This window comes from Leptodactylus fuscus, chromosome 11, assembly GCF_031893055.1.
Source record: "Leptodactylus fuscus isolate aLepFus1 chromosome 11, aLepFus1.hap2, whole genome shotgun sequence".
Taxonomy (NCBI): Eukaryota; Metazoa; Chordata; class Amphibia; order Anura; family Leptodactylidae; genus Leptodactylus; species Leptodactylus fuscus.
Genome location: NC_134275.1, coordinates 70,536,560 through 70,555,571, shown reverse-complemented (window position 1 = coordinate 70,555,571; position 19,012 = coordinate 70,536,560).

Sequence of the window (19,012 nt, the reverse complement as noted above, 5' to 3'; positions counted from 1 at the left end):
ATTGTCCTCACTAGTTAGATGTATTTGCATACAATGTGCTAACACACTAGACCCGAATCAGCCAACTACACACTGATGTTTACAACAGGTTAGAGAATACATTCCACATGAAATATATATTACACATTGCCTATTGCCGGACTCTAACCATCCCGTGACAACCCCTCCCCCTCTCAAAACATGTGCATGACACAATTGGCCTACACAGGTAAATTGGGGAATGCACATCAGTCTCTATAGCTCATATTTCCTCCTGCCGGGATAACCCATCTGTGTTCTGGTGTTGGTTCCCTCGGCGGTACTGAATGGTAAAGTTGTAGGGTTGAAGGGCTGGCATCTGTCAGAAAATCCGGTGGATCCATGTTGGCTTCTCTCTGAGCTTGGCTTCGGGTCACTGCTCCCACAAAGTGGCACTGTAGATTTCCAACATCGTTGCCTAACAGAACATCGGCCGGCAGCCCGCTCATCACACCAATTGTGCATCGTTTTGGTCCATAACCATAGTCGAGTTCCACGGTAGCTTTAGGAATACGTCTTTGAGTACCCCCTGCCAACTTGATAGAAATGCCAGGGCCCTCCTCTAGGGCCTCGGGTCGCACAACTCGGGGGTCCGCTACCGTTAGGAAAGCTCCCGAGTCCCGGAATCCAACAACTGTTCGGCCATCCAGTAGGACCTCCTGCAAGTGCTTCCTCTGAAGGTTTGCGGGATGTGTGGCGGAAGGCTGAATCCCATAGACCCCTGGAGGTGGAACAGATGGGTCATTCATGGAGTCATCTGGAAATGGGGCCAAACTTTCTGTCCTAGGGGTGGTTCCCAGGTAGTGAATAGGCCGGGATGCCACGGTGGCCCGTGCCCCCATGTTAGCAGGGCAACTAGCTTGCAAATGTCCAGGCCGCCCGCACCCAAAACATCTGCGCTCTAGCATTCTTCCAGTGGGTCGTTGTCTAGGGACAGGGTTGTTCATAGCTGGAGGCCGATGGGCTGGGGCAGGGGTAGGGGGGGAATTGTAATCCTGAGGCCGGACACGAAAGGTGGGTGGCTGGCTGAAGGGTGTCTGGCGGACTGTGGTAGTTTTCCGCTCCTCTGCAAACAACCTCTTCCACTGCGGCTTGATGGTCAGGCCCTCATCTGCAAGAGAAGCAGCTTGCTCAACTGTGGCTGGGTTCCGTTCCAGCACCCACTCACGGATCTCAGCGGGGCACTGGGAAAAGAACTGTTCCTTAAGTATGACTTGGAGGATCTTATCGACTGTGACAGCCTCCTCTCCTTCTAGCCAGCGCTTGCATGCTTGCTTCAACTTGTGGGCGAACATGTGGAAGGAGCTTCCCCCATTGTAAGACAAAGAGCGGAACTGAACTCGGTAGGTCTCTGGAGTGACTGCATAATACTTCTGCACCGCTCTTTTAATGGCCTCATAGTCCCGCTGATCACTAGGGTCCATGGCTCTGAGAGCTTCCGCAGCCCCATCTCGTAGGTGCCCCACCAGATACCGGACCCAATCCTTCTCTGGGACTTCCATCAGGTGGCACTGGTGTTCGAAGTCCTGAAAATATCCATCAACATCCCCAGCCGCTTCATCAAAGGTCTTGAAGTGTTTATGGGAGACATATTGTGGTTCTCTCACTGTTGGGCTGGGGGTCGACGTTTGATTATAATTCCGCATAGTTATCTCAGCCATTCGCATTTCATGCGCCATTCTTTCCTTTTCATGCGCCATTCTCTGTTCCTCCTTCTCCGTTTCCTGAGCCCTCTGTAATGCTCTACTCCTTTGCTCTGCAGTTGCTCCTAGCCCCAGCACTGCCAATTCCTCCTCATACAAAACAACCCATCTGCTCTTTTGGGTCTGTACCTGCCACTCCCGTATCTCTACTGTCTCCTGGGGGCAGTCCTCCTCATTGTCGCTTTGCAGGGTCATCTCCTCCAGTGCCTCGATCAGTTGCTCTTTCGTTCTTCCCTGGTAACTCAGGTTTAGTTCCCGGGCCCTTAATTTTAGATTTGCCATAGTCCAGTTCCTGTATTCTGAGGTTGTGGTTCCATTAATCGCTGAGCTGTTGTGGTCCATCTCGCTGTCCGCTGTTGATCCCACCGCTGCCAACCAGTTGTCACGGAGCAAAGGTATACGTCTTCCTCCGGATGGTCTTTTGAATCAACACGGACGCAAGAGGTCGGGAGACAACAGCAATTTATTGTAATCCACAAAGTTAGTAGCCGGTGGCAGTCACATCAACCGTAACAACAATAAGTCCACAGAAGTCACAATCCAATGATAGCTTTGGCTCCTTGGTCCTGTAACTAAATCCTGGCTCTCTACAGAGCTGTTCACAGGCCGGCTAACTCATACTAACTGCTAGCTACATCTATATACTAAACTGTTACTTCCTATATCTGGGGGTGGGAAGGGCTGAGTCACAGATCCTTCCCCCCTCACCTATGCCAAGGAGAGCAGACTCCCTGTCTCTTTTGAACAATGCACAGTCCAACATCTTCTTGGAGACACTGATCAGATTATCTCCACCCATTGTCCTCACTAGTTAGATGTATTTGCATACAATGTGCTAACACACTAGACCCGAATCAGCCAACTACACACTGATGTTTACAACAGGTTAGAGAATACATTCCACATGAAATATATATTACACATTGCCTATTGCCGGACTCTAACCATCCCGTGACAATATATATTTATACTGTAGGTATCAGGTCTACATTCCATAAGCAGCTTTATCTTAAACCATATTCAATGACTGACAAATCTGATGGGTTAATAGATACCAAGATGCCAACAAGCTGTTAACAAGGATAATTCCTTTCACATTTTCGCAATTCTTTTAACTAGATTTCCAATTATCCTAAGTCTTTGTAACAAATGGGATTGTATTTACATAAAAAGTTCATTAGATTAAATTCTCACATAATTAGAAGTATTGAAAGATTAACAGAAACATTTTTAATTGTAAGTAATGAAACTAAATGAACACATTGTGATTTAGTTTAAATGGTTATTTTGTAAGATGGAAACTATAGTTACTTTCTTCTTTCTTCTTCTTTCTTCTTTCAGGGAACTAACATGCATAGGGAGACTGTTTGTGGTACCTGTACTGCTTGAAGGAATTCTCAGGATTAAAAAAAAAAAGATGTCACTCCTCTTATAATATAATATTATAATATAAAATCAAAATGACTAGGGATGAGCAAACTGGTTCATAATGAACTAGTTAATTGTAATTTTTCCAAAAACTTTGGTTTCGGTCAAGATTTTTGGGGTACACAAACCACAAATTGTTATTCTTCAGGGACCACACGGTGGCTCAGTGGTTAGCACTGCAGCCTTGCAGCGCTGGAGTCCTGGTGTTCATAATCCTGCCAAGGGCATAAAACCATCTGCAAGGAGTTTGTATGTTCTCCCCGTGTTTGCATGGATTTCCATCCCATATTCCAAAAAAGACATACTGATAGGGAAAAAAAATGTACATTGTGAGCTCTATGTGTGGCTCACAATCTACATTTAAAAAAGGAAAAAAAAATTGTTATTCTTCAGAAAACGGAGTAATAATCAATGTAATTGGATAGGTGCCAGAGCCTCTCCACCAGGGCCTCCACTCTCAGTATCCTTGGTGATGTCAGTGTCCTGCTGAGGCCTGTGATTGGGGCACAAAAATCATGACACTTTGACACAAGTGTTATAATATTGACACAGTCTACATGACCATTGAGGCCCAATCACCGACCATAGCATTCTTATAGGGCCACTGTCATCACTGAGGAAGGAAGAAGAGACTGAAGAATGACAGGAGTCTGGGTGCTGTGGTGTAGCCTTCGAAAGGTGAGGAAACATGAATATTAACTGTTCATTTTTTTTTTTTTTTTTGTATTTCACCAGTGAAGAGACCCCAGAGTACAAAAAAAGCACTTCTGGTTTTGACCAAACAAGTTCAGTCCAAACCAAAACTTTTGGTTGAACCTTGCAAGCATTTGTGAGTCAAATCGTGCAAGGTTTGCCTATCACTAAAAAGTCCCATACTCACCAGTTTAATCCCCTGTTTTGGTTCTACCTGCCACACTTTATTACTTGGCTGTAGAGATGAGCGAACAGTGTTCTATCGAACACATGTTCGATCGGATATTAGGCTGTTCGCCATGTTCGAATCGAATCGAACACCGCGTGGTAAAGTGCGCCAAAATTCGATTCCCCTCCCACCTTCCCTGGTGCCTTTTTTGCACCAATAACAGCGCAGGGGAGGTGGGACAGGAACTACGACACCGGGGGCATTGAAAAAAATTGGAAAAAGTCATTGGCTGCCGAAATCAGGTGACCTCCATTTTAGACGAATAGTGGATTTCAAATCCGGGTCATATGAGAATGTGAACTTTGTGACTATGAGACAGGGATAGCTGTACAGGGAGGGATAGCTAGGGATAACCTTTATTTAGGGGGGAATGTTATTAAAAATAACTTTTTGGGGCTCTATCGGGTGTGTAATTGTGATTTTTGTGAGATAAACTTTTTCCCATAGGGATGCATTGGCCAGCGCTGATTGGCCGAATTCCGTACTCTGGCCAATCAGTGCTGGCCAATGCATTCTATTAGCTTGATGAAGCAGAGTGTGCACAAGGGTTCAAGCGCACCCTCGGCTCTGATGTAGCAGAGCCGAGGCTGCACAAGGGTTCAAGCGCACCCTCGGCTCTGCTACATCAGAGCCGAGGGTGCGCTTGAACCCTTGTGCACACTCTGCTTCATCAAGCTAATAGAATGCATTGGCCAGCGCTGATTGGCCAATGCATTCTATTAGCCCGATGAAGTAGAGCTGAATGTGTGTGCTAAGCACACACATTCAGCTCTACTTCATCGGGCTAATAGAATGCATTGGCCAGCGCTGATTGGCCAGAGTACGGAATTCGGCCAATCAGCGCTGGCTCTGCTGGAGGAGGCGGAGTCTAAGATCGCTCCACACCAGTCTCCATTCAGGTCCGACCTTAGACTCCGCCTCCTCCAGCAGAGCCAGCGCTGATTGGCCGAATTCCGTACTCTGGCCAATCAGCACTGGCTAATGCATTGTATTGGCGTGATGAAGCAGTGCTGAATGTGTGTGCTTAGCACACACATTCAGCTCTACTTCATCGGGCTAATAGAATGCATTGGCCAATCAGCGCTGGCCAATGCATTCTATTAGCGTGAACTGAGTTTGCACAGGGGTTCTAGTGCACCCTCGGCTCTGCTACATCAGATTGCTACATCTGATGTAGCATTGCCGAGTGTGCATCAGATGTGTAGTTGAGCAAAACTGACTCAGCACTGCTAAGTCTCTGCATTCGCATAGGAATGCATTGGCCAACCTTTGGCCTGGCTCTGCCGGAGGAGGCGGAGTCTAAGGTCGGACCTGAATGGAGACTGGTGTGGAGCGATCTTAGACTCCGCCTCCTCCAGCAGAGCCAGCGCTGATTGGTCGAGTTCCGTACTCTGGCCAATCAGCACTGGCCAATGCATTTCTATGGGGAAAAGTTAGCTTGCGAAAATCGCAAACTGACAGGGATTTCCATGAAATAAAGTGACTTTTATGCCCCCAGACATGCTTCCCCTGCTGTCCCAGTGTCATTCCAGGGTGTTGGTATCATTTCCTGGGGTGTCATAGTGGACTTGGTGACCCTCCAGACACGAATTTGGGTTTCCCCCTTAACGAGTTTATGTTCCCAATAGACTATAATGGGGTTCGAAACCCATTTGAACACTCGAACAGTGAGCGGCTGTTCGAATCGAATTTCGAACCTCGAACATTTTAGTGTTCTCTCATCTCTACTTGGCTGTAATATCAACCACATCACCAATGAGCCAATAACTGTCCTTAGTTGTCTCTTACCAAATATTGCTGAGGACATACATGAATGTGATTACTGCAGAACAGAAGTCAAAGCCCAGTAGGGAAGACTACAAACTTCTTATCTTATCTTAACAGAGGGCTGACCCAAACTTCAGACTATCCTTACCATGTTGTTCATATTCTCATAGGACATATGAAAACCTTTCTCTGCAAATGAAAGCCTATTTTTTAAATATAGTTTTATTGTTTTTTTGGTAAACATACAACAAATTAAACAACACAATATGTATCAATAACACAAGCAATACTGTCTTGTGAAAACATCAGACGGTAAATTGAGCTATATACAAATGGGCAAATCATGTGAAGAAGAAGGGATGGGGAACGTTCAAGGGTCTTAAGGGGGATATAAAGATACAGATGAATCCCAGGGTCCAGGGTCTCTTGTAAAGTGGTACCATGGAGCCCATATGGAGGTGAATTTAGGGTAGGTGCTGAGCTCCAAATGGGAGATTTGATCCATACAAGCTAGTTGAGAGACTTTTATAAGGAAGTGCAAACGTGGAGGCCCCCCCCTCCCCGGAGCAGGGGGCGGAGCGAAGGGGCATGGCCGAGCGAAGGGGGCATGGCAGAGCGAAGGGGGCAGGGCTTAGCGCCATTCGCAGGCAGAGAGCAGGCACGGAGATGACCTGCTCTCTGCCTGAGCGTGAGGGGAGGCTGCTGGAGCAGCGCTGCTCCAGTGGCCTCCCCAAACCACCGCTCGGTGCTAAGCCAGTCCAGGACAGCTTGTCCTGGACTGGCTTAGGTAATCAAAAATTCCGCCCTCCCTGGGGTCCTGACATAGCGCCGCCTGAAGCGCTCGCTTCAGGTCGCCTCATGGGAGGTGCGGCACTGTGTGGAGGGGGGAAAGTCAGACGTACAATAAATAGCTTTTGCTGTTGTCAGTAGGCAAAGCCAATTTTTTTTATTTATTTTGTAGGAAAGGCAAATGGTAGATTTACGTCCAGTAGTGGGTTATTTTGGATATGGAGATATGTGTCAGTGGTTTTGCGGCAATGCCAGCACAAGGGAGATAATACCAGCTTCTTCCAGTTTCTTCAATTATTTGACATTCAGAATCATATATCCAATACATAGCAAAATACAGTGGCCCAAACTTACTATTATGGTTACAACTAGGCACTGGTGTAAAGATGGCATATCTTTGACACAATGTTTCGTATTAATTTGAGCTAGATCTTTCAACTTGCTAGCCATTTGGGCATAGTCTGAGAAAAAGGGGATGTGGCTTAAATCCCCCACCATGCACAAAATAGTGTCAAAAAAATTTGGGCTCAAGATAAGCCCACCGATAGATGGTATACATGACTAGACAATCTATGGATACGCCAACGTCAGCCACTGTGATAAATCTGGTGTATATAAGTCTGCCTGTCTGTTTAGTAAATCTGGGCTGGTATATTGACTACAAAGCAGAGTAAAATACGTAAGGCATTGTTTTTGAAACCCCTGTCTGTTTACCTCTTAGTACGGTTGCTTTTTCGCCACACGTGTACCTATGCGCCTCTAAGCTTTGATCAGTAGACTGCAACTCCACAAGCAGAAGGAGCATCTTGAATGGATTAATTCATTATAAAGCATTTATATTCAAAGGAATAATGGAAGAAATAAGTGATAATTAGTGTATAGTTAGAAGATACAAATAATAGGCTGAAATGACTGGAAGCTCGGGATCTGCAGCTGTGAAACATGATTACTATGGGTTTAAGCATTTTATTGTGAAAGAAAATATGTATTGGAATATGCTAATAGTCCCACATTAATTCCCCATGAGTATACAGTAGGTTTCAAACATGCATCAATTACAATGACAACCTTACGAAGTGCCGTATTTTCGGTGTATTTTTTTATGACGGCACTGTACTTGTAAATGCAATTCTTTATCATGTGCAAATGGACAAATGACATTAAATAAAGCAAAGCTTTCCTGAGTAAACCTTAATGACAGCGGACTGATAAATGCGTAGTGATATATTGCTTTTCAGTGATGTTTGTTATGTTATTCATTTACGGTTCTCTTGTATACCATCAAGGCTGAGGTCATAGGCTAGTTTGTTCAGTGATGGGTAGTACTGGGAATGTAGGGTTGCGATGTGGGAAATCAGGAATATATTAAAGAATATAATTAATTGCAAATTAAAGGCACTGCAGGGAGAGAGTCAGAGTCAGGAAAAATAAAGCACAAAATTTAACCTATTAATTCTCTGTGACATAGAAATCTAGCACAGGTCAATGTTTCTTTATGCTATGCGGCAAATATATATATATATATATATATATATATATATATATATATATATATATTAGAAATACCCGCAACTTCGTCCGTAGCTCCATTCCCCTTCTGCGCGACACACCTGCAGGAGTGTGGCGGAGCAAAGGGGGCGTGGTGGAGCAAAGGGGGCGGTCCTTAGCGCCGTTCGCAGGCAGAGAGCAGGCACTGAGAGGACTTGCTCTCTGCCTAAGCGTGAGGGGAGGCTGCTGGAGCAGCGCTGCTCCAGTGGCCTCCCCAAACCACCGCTCGGTGCTAAGCCAGTCCAGGACAGCTTGTCCTGGACTGGCTTAGGTAATCAAAAATGCCGCCCTCCATGGGGTCCTGACATAGCGCCGCCTGAAGCGCTCGCTTCAGGACGCCTCATGAGATGTGCGGCGCTGCAGAGTAGGGCGCATAAATATGTGCGCGCATAAATATGTACACTCATATACAGGGTAGGGCGCATATATACGTGCGCGCATAAATATGTGCGTGCATAAATACATGCGCGCATATACAGGGTAGCGCGGATAAATATATGCGCGCATAAATATGTGCACGCATAAATATGTGCGCGCATAAATATGTGCGCGCATGAATATGTGCGCGCATAAATATGTGCACGCATAAATATGTGCACGCATATACAGGGTAGGGCGTATATACAGGGTAGGGCGCATGAATATGGGCGCGCATGAATATGGGCGCGCATGAATATGGGCGCGCATGAATATGGGCGCGCATGAATATGGGCGCGCATGAATATGCGCGCGCATATACAGGGTAGGGCGCATATACAGGGTAGGGCGCATAAATATGTGAGCGCATAAATATGTGCGCGAATATACAGGGTATGGCGCATAAATATGTGCGCGAATAAATAACTGCTCGCATAAATATGTGCGTGCATAAAAATGTGCGCGCATAAATATGTGTGCGTATATACAGGGTAGGGCGTATATACAGGGTAGGGCGCATATATATGTGCGCGCATATATATGTAAGCATAATAAATATGTGCGCGCATATACAGGTTAGGGCGCATAAATATGTGCACGCATAAATAAGTGTGCGCATAAATAAGTGCGCGCATAAATAAGTGCGCGCATAAATAAGTGCGTGCATATACAGGGTAGGGCGCATATACAGGGTAGGGCGCATAAATAAGTGCGCGCATAAATATTTGCGCGCATATACAGGGTAGGGCGCATAAATTTGTGCGCGAATAAATATCTGCGTGCATAAATATGTGCGCGCATATACAGGGTAGGGCGCATATATATGTGTGCACATAAATATGTGCCCGCATATATATGTGCGCGCATATATATGTACGCGCATAAATATGTGCGCGCATATACAGGGTAGCGCGGATAAATATATGCGCGCATAAATATGTGCGCGCATAAATATGTGCACACATATACAAATATACAGGGTAGGGCGCATATATATGTGCGCGCATATATATGTAAGCATAATAAATATGTGTGCGCATATACAGGGTAGGGCGCATAAATATGTGCGCGCATAAATATGTGCGCGCATATACAGGGTAGGGCGCATATACAGGGTAGGGCGCATAAATATGTGCGCGCATAAATATGTGCGCGCATATACAGGGTAGGGCGCATAAATATGTGCACGCATAAATATCTGCGTGCATATACAGGGTAGGGCGCATAAATATGTGCGCGCATAAATATATGCGCGCATAAATATGTGCGTGCATAAATATGTGCACACATATACAGGGTAGGGCGTATATACAGGGTAGGGCGCATATATATGTGCGCGCATATATATGTAAGCATAATAAATATGTGCGCGCATATACAGGGTAGGGCGCATAAATATGTGCGCGCATAAATATGTGCGCGCATAAATATGTGCGCGCAAATACAGGGTAGGGCGCATAAATATGTGCGCGCATAAATATCTGCGCGCATATACAGGGTAGGGCGCATAAATATGTGCGCTCATAAATATCTACGCGCATAAATATGTGCACACATATACAGGGTAGGGCGTATATACAGGGTAGGGCGCATATATATGTGCGCGCATATATATGTGAGCATAATAAATATGTGCACGCATATACAGGTTAGGGCGCATAAATATGTGTGCGCATAAATAAGTGCGCGCATATACAGGGTAGGGCGCATATACAGGGTAGGGCGCATAAATATGTGCGCGCATATACAGGGTAGGGCGCATAAATATGTGCGCGCATAAATATGTGCACGTATAAATATGTGCCCGCATATATATGTGCGCGCATATATATGTGCGCGCATATATATGTGCGTGCATATATATGTGGGCGCATAAGTATGTGCGAGCATATACAGGGTAGCGCGGATAAATATATGCGTGCATAAATATGTACACATATACAGGGTAGGGCGTATATAAAGGGTAGGGTGCATATATATGTGCGCGAATATATGTGTAAGCATAATAAATATGTGCGCGCATATACAGGGTAGGGCGCATAAATATGTGCGCGCATAAATATGTGCGCGCATAAATATGTGCGCGCATAAATATGTGCACACATATACAGGGTAGGGCGAATATACAGGGTAGGGCGCATAAATATGTGCGCGCATATACAGGGTAGGGAGCATAAGTATGTGCGCGCATAAGTATGTGCGCGCATAAGTATGTGCGCGCATAAGTATGTGCGCGCATAAGTATGTGCGCGCATAAGTATGTGCGCGCATAAGTATGTGCGCGCATAAGTATGTGCGCGCATAAGTATGTGCGCGCATAAGTATGTGCGCGCATAAGTATGTGCGCGCATATACAGAGTAGGGCGCATAAATATGTGCGCGCTTATACAGGGTAGGGAGCATAAATATGTGCGCGCATATACAGGGAAGGCGCATAAACAGGGTAGGGCGCATATATATGTGCGCGAATATATATCTAAGCATAATTAATATGTGCGCGCATATACAGGGTAGGGCGCATAAGTATGTGCGCGCATAAATATGTGCGCGCATAAATATGTGCGCGCATATACAGGGAAGGCGCATATACAGGGTAGGGCGCATAAATATGTGCCCGCATAAATATGTGCACGCACATACAGGGTAGGGCGCATAAATATGTGCGTGCATAAATATGTGCGCGCATATACAGAGTAGGGCGCAAATACAGGGTAGGGTGCATAAATATGTGCGCGCATAAATATGTGCGCGCATAAATATGTGCGCGCATATACAGGGTAGGGAGCATAAATATGTGCGCGCATAAATATGTGCACGCATATACAGGGAAGGCGCATAAACAGGGTAGGGCGCATATATATGTGCGCGAATATATATCTAAGCATAATTAATATGTGCGCGCATATACAGGGAAGGCGCATATACAGGGTAGGGCGCATAAATATGTGCCCGCATAAATATGTGCGTGCACATACAGGGTAGGGCGCATAAATATGTGCGCACATAAATATGTGCACGCATATACACAGTAGGGCGCATAAATATGTGCGCACATAAATATGTGCGCGCATTTACAGGGTAGGGCGCATAAATTTGTGCGCGCATAAATATGTGCGCGCATATACAGGGTAGGGCGCATAAATATGTGCGCTCATAAATATGTGCGCGCATATACAGTGTAGGGCGCATAAATATGTGCGCACATAAATATGTGCGCGCATATACAGGGTAGGGTGCATAAATATGTGCGCGCATAAATATGTGCCCGCATAAATATGTGCGCGCATATACTGGGTAGTGCGCATATACAGGGTAGGGCGCATAAATATGTGTGCGCATAAATATGTGCGCGCATAAATATGTGCGCGCATAAATATGTGCGCATATACAGAGTAGGGCGCATAAATATGTGCGCGCATATACAGGGTAGGGAGCATAAATATGTGCGCGCATAAATATGTGCGCGCATAAATATGTGCGCGCATAAATATGTGCGCGCATAAATATGTGCGCGCATAAATATGTGCGCATATACAGAGTAGGACGCATAAATATGTGCGCACATATACAGGGTAGGGAGCATAAATATGTGCGCGCATAAATATGTGCGCGCATGAATATGTGCGCGCATGAATATGTGCGCGCATGAATATGTGCGCGCATAAATATGTGCGCGCATAAATATGTGCGCGCATAAATATGTGCGCGCATAAATATGTGCGCGCATAAATATGTGCGCGCATAAATATGTGCGCGCATAAATATGTGCGCGCATATACAGGGTAGGGAGCATAAATATGTGCGCGCATAAATATGTGCGCGCATAAATATGTGCGCGCATAAATATGTGCGCATATACAGAGTAGGACGCATAAATATGTGCGCACATATACAGGGTAGGGAGCATAAATATGTGCGCGCATAAATATGTGCGCGCATGAATATGTGCGCGCATGAATATGTGCGCGCATGAATATGTGCGCGCATAAATATGTGCGCGCATAAATATGTGCGCGCATAAATATGTGCGCGCATAAATATGTGCGCGCATAAATATGTGCGCGCATAAATATGTGCGCGCATAAATATGTGCGCGCATAAATATGTGCGCGCATAAATATGTGCGCGCATAAATATGTGCGCGCATAAATATGTGCGCGCATAAATATGTGCGCGCATATACAGAGTAGGGCGCATAAATATGTGCGCGCATATACAGGGTAGGGAGCATAAATATGTGCGCGCATAAATATGTGCGCGCATAAATATGTGCGCGCATAAATATGTGCGCGCATAAATATGTGCGCGCATAAATATGTGCGCGCATAAATATGTGCGCGCATAAATATGTGCGCGCATAAATATGTGCGCGCATAAATATGTGCGCGCATAAATATGTGCGCGCATAAATATGTGCGCGCATAAATATGTGCGCGCATAAATATGTGCGCGCATATACAGAGTAGGGCGCATATACAGGGTAGGGTGCATAAATATGTGCGCGCATAAATATGTGCGCGCATAAATATGTGCGCGCATAAATATGTGCGCGCATAAATATGTGCGCGCATAAATATGTGCGCGCATAAATATGTGCGCGCATAAATATGTGCGCGCATAAATATGTGCGCGCATAAATATGTGCGCGCATAAATATGTGCGCGCATATACAGAGTAGGGCGCATAAATATGTGCGCGCATATACAGGGTAGGGAGCATAAATATGTGCGCGCATAAATATGTGCGCGCATAAATATGTGCGCGCATAAATATGTGCGCGCATAAATATGTGCGCGCATAAATATGTGCGCGCATAAATATGTGCGCGCATAAATATGTGCGCGCATAAATATGTGCGCGCATAAATATGTGCGCGCATATACAGAGTAGGGCGCATAAATATGTGCGCGCATATACAGGGTAGGGAGCATAAATATGTGCGCGAATAAATATGTGCGCTCATAAATATGTTCGCGCATATACAGGGAAGGCGCATAAACAGGGTAGGGCTCATATATATGTGCGCGAATATATATCTAAGCATAATTAATATGTGCGCGCATATACAGGGTAGGGCGCATAAGTATGTGCGCGCATAAATATGTGCCCGCATAAATATGTGCGCGCATATACTGGGTCTTGCGCATATACAAGGTAGGGCGCATAAATATGTGTGCGCATAAATATGTGTGCGCATAAATATGTGCGCGCATATACTGGGAATGGGCGCATATACAGGGTAGGGAGCATAAATATGTGCGCGCATAAATATGTGCGCGCATAAATATGTGCGCGCATAAATATGTGCGCGCATAAATATGTGCGCGCATAAATATGTGCGCGCATAAATATGTGCGCGCATAAATATGTGCGCGCATATACAGAGTAGGGCGCATAAATATGTGCGCGCATAAATATGTGCGCGCATATACAGAGTAGGGCGCATAAATATGTGCGCGCATATACAGGGTAGGGAGCATAAATATGTGCGCGCATAAATATGTGCGCGCATAAATATGTGCGCGCATAAATATGTGCGCGCATAAATATGTGCGCGCATAAATATGTGCGCGCATAAATATGTGCGCGCATAAATATGTGCGCGCATATACAGAGTAGGGCGCATAAATATGTGCGCGCATATACAGGGTAGGGAGCATAAATATGTGCGCGCATAAATATGTGCGCGCATAAATATGTGCGCCCATAAATATGTGCGCACATATACAGAGTAGGGCGCATAAATATGTGCGCGCATATACAGGGTAGGGAGCATATACAGGGTAGGGCGCATAAATATGTGCGCGCATGAATATGTGCGCGCATGAATATGTGCGAGCATAAATACGTGCGCGCATAAATACGTGCGCGCATAAATATGTGCGCGCATAAATATGTGCGAGCATATACTGGGAATGGGCGCATATACAGGGTAGGGAGTATAAATATGTGCGCGCATAAATAGGTGCGCGCATAAATAGGTGCGCGCATAAATAGGTGCGCGCATAAATAGGTGCGCGCATAAATAGGTGCGCGCATAAATATGTGCGAGCATATACTGGGAATGGGCGCATAGACAGGGTAGGGAGCATAAATATGTGCGCGCATAAATATGTGCGCGTATAAATATGTGCGCGCATAAATATGTGCGCGCATATACAGGGAAGGCGCATAAACAGGGTAGGGCTTATATATATGTGCGCGAATATATATCTAAGCATAATTAATATGTGCGCACATATACAGGGTAGGGCGCATAAGTATGTGCGCGCATAAATATGTGCGCGCATAAATATGTGCACGCATAAATATGTGCACGCATAAATATGTGCACGCATAAATATGTGCACGCATATACAGGGAAGGCGCATATACAGGGTAGGGCGCATAAATATGTGCGCGCATAAATATGTGCGCGCATATACAGGGTAGGGCGCATAAATATGTGCGCACATAAATATGTGCGCGCATATACAGAGTAGGGTGCATAAATATGTGCGAGCATAAATACGTGCGCGCATAAATATGTGCGCGCATATACTGGGTAGGGCGCATATACAGGGTAGGGCGCATAAATATGTGCGCGCATAAATATGTGCGCAAATAAATATGTGCGCGCATAAATATGTGCGCGCATAAATATGTGCGCGCATAAATATGTGCGCGCATAAATATGTGCGCGAATAAATATGTGCGCGCATAAATATGTGCGCGCATAAATATGTGCGCGCATAAATATGTGCGCGCATAAATATGTGCGCGCATATACAGAGTAGGGCGCATAAATATGTGCACGCATATACAGGGTAGGGAGCATAAATATGTGCGTGCATAAATATGTGCGCGCATATACAGGGAAGGCGCATAAACAGGGTAGGGCGCATATATATGTGCGCGAATATATATCTAAGCATAATTATTATGTGCGCGCATATACAGGGAAGGCGCATATACAGGGTAGGGCGCATAAATATGTGCCCGCATAAATATGTGCGCGCACATACAGGGTAGGGAGCATAAATATGTGCGCGCATAAATATGTGCGCGCATATACAGAGTAGGGCGAATAAATATGTGCGCGCATAAATATGTGCGCGCATACAGGGTAGGGCGAATAAATATGTGCGCGCATATACAGGGTAGGGCGAACAAATATGTGCACGCATATATATGTGCGCGCATATACAGGGTAGCGCGGATAAATATATGCGCGCATAAATATGTGCACACATATACAGTGTAGGGCGTATATACTGGGTAGGGCGAATATATATGTGCGTGAATATATATGTAAGCATAATAAGTATGTGCGGGCATATACAGAGTAGGGCGCATAAATATGTGCGCGCATAAATATGTGCGCGCATACAGGGTAGGGCGAATAAATATGTGCGCGCATAAATATGTGCGCGCATATACAGGTTAGGGCGAATAAATATGTGCACGCATATATATGTGCGCGCATAAATATGTGCGCGCATATACAGGGTAGCGCGGATAAATATATGCACGCATAAATTTATGCGCGCACATATACAGTGTAGGGCGCATATACAGGGTAGGGCGCATAAAAATGTGCGCGCATAAATATGTGCGCGCATGAATATGTGCGAGCATAAATACGTGCACGCATAAATATGTGCGTGCATATTCTGGGTAGGGCGCATATACAGGGTAGGGTGCATAAATATGTGCGCGCATAAATATGTGCCCGCATAAATATGTGCGCGCATATACTGGGTAGGGCGCATATACAGGGTAGGGCGCATAAGTATGTGCGCGCATAAGTATGTGCGCGCATAAGTATGTGCGCGCATAAGTATGTGCGCGCATAAGTATGTGCGCGCATAAGTATGTGCGCGCATAAATATGTGCGCGCATAAATATGTGCGCGCATATACAGGGTAGGGAGCATAAATATGTGCGCGCATAAATATGTGCGCGCATATACAGGGAAGGCGAATAAACAGGGTAGGGCGCATATATATGTGCGCGAATATATATCTAAGCACAATTAATATGTGCGCGCATATACAGGGTAGGGCGCATAAGTACGTGCGCGCATAAATATGTGCGCGCATAAATATGTGAGCGCATATACAGGGAAGGCGCATATACAGGGTAGGGCGCATAAATATGTGCGCGCATAAATATGTGCGCGCATATACAGAGTAGGGCGCAAATACAGGGTAGGGTGCATAAATATGTGCGCGCATAAATATGTGCACGCATAAATATGTGCGCGCATAAATATGTGCGCGCATAAATATGTGCGCGCATAAATATGTGCGCGCATAAATATGTGCGCGCATAAATATGTGCGCGCATAAATATGTGCGCGCATATACAGGGTAGGGAGCATAAATATGTGCGCGCATAAATATCTGCGCGCATATACAGGGAAGGCGCATAAACAGGGTAGGGCGCATATATATGTGCGCGAATATATATCTAAGCATAATTAATATGTGCGCGCATATACAGGGAAGGCGCATATACAGGGTAGGGCGCATAAATATGTGCCCGCATAAATATGTGCGCGCACATACAGGGTAGGGCGCATAAATATGTGCGCGCATAAATATGTGCACGCATATACAGAGTAGGGCGCATAAATATGTGCGCACATAAATATGTGCGCGCATTTACAGGGTAGGGCGCATAAATTTGTGCGCGCATAAATATGTGCGCGCATATACAGGGTAGGGCGCATAAATATGTGCGCGCATAAATATGTGCGCGCATATACAGGGTAGGGCGCATAAATATGTGCACGCATATACAGGGTAGGGCGCATAAATATGTGCGCGCATATACAGAGTAGGGTGCATAAATATGTGCGAGCATAAATACGAGTGCGCATAAATATGTGCGCGCATATACTGGGTAGGGCGCATATACAGGGTAGGGTGCATAAATATGTGCGCGCATAAATATGTGCCCGCATAAATATGTGCGCGCATATACTGGGTAGTGTGCATATACAGGGTAGGGCGCATAAATATGTGTGCGCATAAATATGTGCGCGCATAAATATGTGCGCGCATAAATATGTGCGCGCATAAATATGTGCGCGCATATACTGGGAATGGGCGCATATACAGGGTAGGGAGCATAAATATGTGCGCGCATAAATATGTGCGCGCATAAATATGTGCGCGCATAAATATGTGCGCGCATAAATAGGTGCGCGCATAAATAGGTGCGCGCATAAATAGGTGCGCGCATAAATAGGTGCGCGCATAAATAGGTGCGCGCATAAATAGGTGCGCGCATAAATATGTGCGCGCATAAATATGTGCGCGCATAAATATGTGCGCGCATATACAGGGTAGGGAGTATAAATACGTGCGCGCATAAATACGTGCGCGCATAAATACGTGCGCGCATAAATACGTGCGCGCATAAATATGTGCGCGCATATACAGAGTAGGGCGCATATACAAGGTAGGGTGCATAAATATGTGCGTGCATAAATATGTGCGTGCATAAATATGTGCGCGCATAAATATGTGCGCGCATAAATATGTGCGCGCATAAATATGTGCGCGCATAAATATGTGCGCGCATAAATATGTGCGCGCATATACAGGGTAGGGAGCATAAATATGTGCGCGCATAAATATGTGCGCGCATAAATATGTGCGCGCATAAATATGTGCGCGCATAAATATGTGCGCGCATAAATATGTGCGCGCATAAATATGTGCGCGCATAAATATGTGCGCGCATAAATATGTGCGCGCATAAATATGTGCGCGCATAAATATGTGCGCGCATAAATATGTGCGCGCATAAATATGTGCGCGCATATACAGAGTAGGGCGCATAAATATGTGCGCGCATATACAGGGTAGGGAGCATAAATATGTGCGCGCATAAATATGTGCGCTCATAAATATGTTCGCGCATATACAGGGAAGGCGCATAAACAGGGTAGGGCTCATATATATGTGCTCGAATATATATCTAAGCATAATTAATATGTGCGCGCTTATACAGGGTAGGGCGCATAAGTATGTGCGCGCATAAATATCTGCCCGCATAAATATGTGCGCGCATATACTGGGTAGTGCGCATATACAGGGTAGGGCGCATAAATATGTGTGCGCATAAATATGTGTGCGCATAAATATGTGCGCGCATATACTGGGAATGGGCGCATATACAGGGTAGGGAGCATAAATATGTGCGCGCATAAATATGTGCGCGCATAAATAAGTGCGCGCATAAATATGTGCGTGCATATACAGAGTAGGGCGCATAAATATGTGCGCGCATAAATATGTGCGCGCATATACAGGGTAGGGCGCATAAATATGTACGCGCATATACAGGGTAGGGAGCATAAATATGTGCGCGCATAAATATGTGCGCGCATAAATATGTGCGCGCATAAATATGTGCGCGCATAAATATG